The sequence below is a fragment of the Cryptomeria japonica genome, unplaced genomic scaffold, assembly GCF_030272615.1.
Source record: "Cryptomeria japonica unplaced genomic scaffold, Sugi_1.0 HiC_scaffold_209, whole genome shotgun sequence".
Taxonomy (NCBI): domain Eukaryota; kingdom Viridiplantae; phylum Streptophyta; class Pinopsida; order Cupressales; family Cupressaceae; genus Cryptomeria; species Cryptomeria japonica.
In genome coordinates, this window is record NW_026729031.1 from 35,109 (window position 1) to 40,000 (window position 4,892).

At 63.5% G+C, this 4,892-nt stretch overlaps 1 non-coding gene across 1 annotated transcript; it reads left to right on the forward strand.

Annotated features, from left to right (window-relative positions):
- The first annotated feature begins 1,109 nt into the window (after nt 1-1,109).
- Nucleotides 1,110-1,228, forward strand: LOC131868556 (5S ribosomal RNA). The gene has a single exon (XR_009367005.1). It is a non-coding gene; the product is annotated as a 5S ribosomal RNA (ribosomal RNA).
- Nucleotides 1,229-4,892: the final 3,664 nt, after the last annotated feature.

Genomic DNA, 4,892 nt, shown 5'->3' on the forward strand with positions numbered 1-4,892 from the left:
CACGGGGTGGTTGTCGGGGTGGGCGTCAAGGAGCCAAGGTGGGTGGCAAGTAGCCAAGTTGCGTGCCAAGGTGGGTGTCGGGGTGGGTGCCAAGGATCCAAGGTGGGTGCCAAGGAACCAAGGTGGGTGTCTGGGTGGGTGCCGAGGTGGGAGCCAGGGTGGGTCCCAAGGTGAGTGCAAAGGTGGGTGCCAGGGTCAAGGTGAGTGCCAATGTGGGTTCCAAGGTGCCAGGGTCAGGGTGAGTGCCAATGTGGGTTCAAAGGTGCTAAGTTGGGTGCGAGGTTGGGTGCGAGGGTGGGTGGGTGCCAAGGTGTGCTAGGTGGAAGCCCGGGTGGGTCGGCATCCCATGGGTGTCGAGTTGGGTGCCTGATGGGTGCTTCTTGTCAAGTTTTAGTCGTCGGGACTCATTTCGAGCCTTAGAGGTCGTTTCTTGTCCGGTTGCCCTGTCTTCGACCTGGGAACCCAATTTTGGTCCTCGGGTCCCATTTTTTTTTGTCTCGCATCCCACTTTTGGCCTGTGGCCTTTTCGGGGTCGATTCTCGTTTTGGGCATCAGAGCATGTTTCTTCTCCTAAAACCCAATATTTGTTTATTAAGTCTCGGAACACATTTTTGTTCTCGTGGACCCATCATGGGTCTTGGAACGCATTTGTGGTCCTTGGGTCCCATTTTGCATCCCGAAACTTGTGTTTTGGTGCTTGATCCCTATTTTGGGTGCCCACCTTGCACCAAGTGCGCACCCGGGGCAAACCGAGCGCCTTGGTGCACCGGGGCAAGATCGAGCGTGCACCCGAGGCGCCCCGAACATGCACCAAGGTGCACTCGGCCCACATGTGAGCGCAGGTCGTTGCGCCCGAGGTGGTGTGTGGGCACCGCGTTGCAGACGGGACACTGCACGCACACGACGCCCCCTCCAGGTGCACGCACGTAGGCCGGGCCGGGTGCACACCCGACGCCCTAGCAAGGTGCGCGCACCCGGGCAGGGCTCACACTTGGCGAACGGGGCGCACTTCGCGAGGGAGGGTGTGCACCTCGACGGGGGTGGGTGGCCGGGGTGGATTCGCACGTGGGTCGCGGTTTGCTAAGTACACACTGCGACAAGCTCATAACGGGTGCGATCATACCAGCGTTAGTGCACCGGATCCCATCAGAACTCCGCAGTTAAGCGCGCTTGGGCCGGAGTAGTACTGGGATGGGTGACCTCCCGGGAAGTCCCGGTGTTGCACCCTTTTTTAGTTTTTCGCCGGGCGTCGCAATGCTATTTGAATAAACCTTTTGCCCGTTTGCGTTCTCGTCGGGGCCGGGCCGGGCCGGGGTGCGCTGCCCGCACTACCGCGCGCGCGGGGGCGACACCGAGCGCGCACCCGAGGCGCCCCGAGCACACAGGCCACGGTGCAACCCGGGCGTTGTGCGCGCACCCCGGTGCGCCCGAGGTGCTGCGCGCGCACCCAGGTGAAATCGGTGTGCACCTCGGCCAGTGCGCGCTCGGTCGAGTCGCGCACGTTGGCCAAGGTGCACGGTGATGTTTCTTACTCTAAGGTTCCGCACCAGACGCCCGGGACAGGTGAGCGAAGCTGGGCGGGGCCGGGTGCGCGGCCGGGGCAGGTGCACGCAGCTGGAGAGAGCTTTGGAGCACACTTCGGAGCGCACCAATGATGCGCTCCATTCAAAAGTTTCCTGAAAAGGCAAAAAAAGTTGAGATTATAGAATTTCCCACTTGAGAGATTGTAAAAAAAAAAAATTTAAAATGAAGGAAACGCGGGTGCCAAGGTGTGCGCAGCCCAGCCAAGGTGTGCGCACCAAGGCGCCCACCCTGGCGAAGGTGCACGCAAGGTGCGCACCCGAGGCAAACCGGACAATTAACCCAACTTTCGACTTCGCGCGCACCTTGGAGCGCACTTCGGAGCGCTCCTTGGTGCGCACCAATCTTGGGCACCTCGGAGTGCACCATGGCGCCCACCAAGGTGCGCACCCGGGGCAAACCGAGCTCCGACTTCGTGCGCACCTTGGAGCGCACGAAAGGTGCGCACCATGGCGCCCACCAAGGTGCGCAGCCCAGCCAAGGCGTGCGCATCAAGGTGCGCACCCTGGCGAAGGTGCGCACCCGGGGCAAACCGAGCTCCGACTTCGTGCGCACCTTGGAGCGCACAAAAGGTGCGCAACCCAGCCAAGGTGTGCGCACCCCGGTCAAACCGAGCTCCGAATCGTGCGCACCAGAGGTGCACGCCATCGTGCGCACCTTGGAGCACACTTCGGAGCCCTCCTTGGTGCGCGCCGATGTTGCGCACCTCGGAGCGCACCCGGGGAAAACAATGCAATTAACCCGACTTTCGACTTCGTGGGCACCTCGGAGCGCTCTCGGGTTCGCACCTCGGAGCACACCGAGGTGCGCACCTTTGATGCGCTGCCTTCACCAATTTCCAGAAAAGGCAAGAAAACATTGAGAAGGTGTGCGCACCGAGGTGCCCACCCTGGCGAAGGTGCACGCGAGGTGCGCACCCGGGGCAAACCGGGCTCCGACTTCGTGCACGCCGCACCTTGGAGCACACTTCGGAGCGCTCCTTGGTGCGCACCAGGGCGCGCAACCCAGCCGAGGTGCCCACCCCGGCGAAGGTGCACGCGAGGTGCGCACCCGGGGCAAACCGGGCTCCGACTTCGTGCACGCCATGGTGCCCACCGCGGCGAAGGTGCACGCGAGGTGCGCACCCGGGGCAAACCGGGCTCCGACTTCGTGCACGCCGCACCTTGGAGCACACTTCGGAGCGCTCCTTGGTGCGCACCATGGTGCCCACCAGGGCGCGCAACCCCGCCGAAGGTGCACGCGAGGTGCGCACCCGGGGCAAACCGGGCTCCGACTTCGTGCACGCCGCACCTTGGAGCACACTTCGGAGCGCTCCTTGGTGCGCACCATGGTGCCCACCAGGGCGCGCAACCCCGCCGAAGGTGCACGCGAGGTGCGCACCCGGGGCAAACCGGGCTCCGACTTCGTGCACGCCATGGTGCGCACCGCGGCGAAGGTGCGCACCCGGGGCAAACCGGGCTCCGACTTCGTGCACGCCGCACCTTGGAGCACACTTCGGAGCGCTCCTTGGTGCGCACCAGGGCGCGCAACCCAGCCGAGGTGCCCACCCCGGCGAAGGTGCACGCGAGGTGCGTACCCGGGGCAAACCGGGCTCCGACTTCGTGCACGCCGCACCTTGGAGCACACTTCGGAGCGCTCCTTGGTGCGCACCATGGTGCCCACCAGGCCGCGCAACCCAGCCAAGGTGTGCGCACCAAGGTGCACGCGAGGTGCGCACCCGGGGCAAACCGGGGTCCGACTTCGTGCACGCCGCACCTTGGAGCACACATCGGGGCGCTCCCGGGTTCGCACCGGCGTTGCGCACCGTGGTGGGCACCTCGGAGCACACCAAGGTGGGCAGCGAGGTGCGCACCTTTGATGCGATGCCTTCACTAATTTCCATAAAAGGCAAAAAAAAAACGAGATTTTAAAATTTCCGTTTTGAAAGATAGTGAGAAAAAGGGAATGCTGGTGCCATCTTGAGCCCGCCCTGGTGCGCAGCCCAGCCAAGGTGTGCGCACCAAGGTGCCCACCCTGGCGAAGGTGCGCGCCCGGGCAATTAACCCAACTTCCAACTTCGCGCGCGCCAGGGTGGGAGCGCACCCAACAACCGGGCCTGGGAAGAGCCAATGCGAGAAACCCCACCAAACGCTCTGACAAAAAAAGAGGGGGCGCTCCAGTAACCCCGCTTCGGAGCGCACCCTGGGCAAACCCAGCCAAGGTGCCCACCCCGGCCAAGGTGCAGGCGAGGTGCGCACCCGGGGCAAACCGGGCTCCGACAACGTGCACGCCGCACCTTGGAGCACACTTCGTAGCGCTCCCGGGTGCGCACCTCAGAGCACACCAAGGTGGGCAGCGAGGTGCGCACCTTTGATGCGCTGCCTTCACTAATTTCCAGAAAAGGCAAAAAAAAAAGGAGATTTTAAAATTTCCGTTTTGAAAGATAGTGAAAAAAACGGAACGCGCGTGCCATCTTGAGCCCGCCCTGGTGCGCAGCCCAGGTAAGGTGCCCACCCTGGCAAAGGTGCGCACCCGGGCAATTAACCCTACTTCCGACTTCGTGCGCGCCAGGGTGGCAACCGGGCCTCGGAAGAGCCAATGCGAGAAACCCCACCAAACGCTCCGACAAAAAAAGAGGCGGCGCTCCAATAACCCCGCTTCGGAGCGCAGCCGGGGCAAACCCAGCCAAGGTGCCCACCCCGACGAAGGTGCACGCGAGGTGCGCACCCGGGGCAAACCGGGCTCCGACAACGTGCACGCAGCACCTTGGAGCACACTTCGAAGCACTCCCGGGTGCCCACCGGCGTTGCGCACCGTGGTGGGCAGCGAGGTGCGCACCTTTGATGCGCTGCCTTCACTAATTTCCAGAAAAAGGCAAAAAAAAATGAGATTTTAAAATTTCCGTTTTGAAAGATAGTGAAAAAAAAGGAACGCGGGTGCCATCTTGAGCCCGCCCTGGTGCGCAGCCCAGGCAAGGCATGCGCACCAAGGTGCCCACCCGAGGTGCACACCCGGGGCAAACCGGGCTCCGACTTCGTGCAGGCCGCACCTTGGAGCACACTTCGGAGCGCTCCTTGGTGCGCACCATGGTGCCCACCAGGGCGCGCAACCCAGCCAAGGTCTGCACACCAAGGTGCCCACCCCGGCGAAGGTGCACGCGAGGTGCGCACCCGGGGCAAACCGGGCTCCGACTTCGTGCACGCCATGGTGCCCACCGCGGCGAAGGTGCACGCGAGGTGCGCACCCGGGGCAAACCGGGCTCCGACTTCGTGCACGCCGCACCTTGGAGCACACTTCGGAGCGCTCCTTGGTGCGCACCATGGTGCCCACCA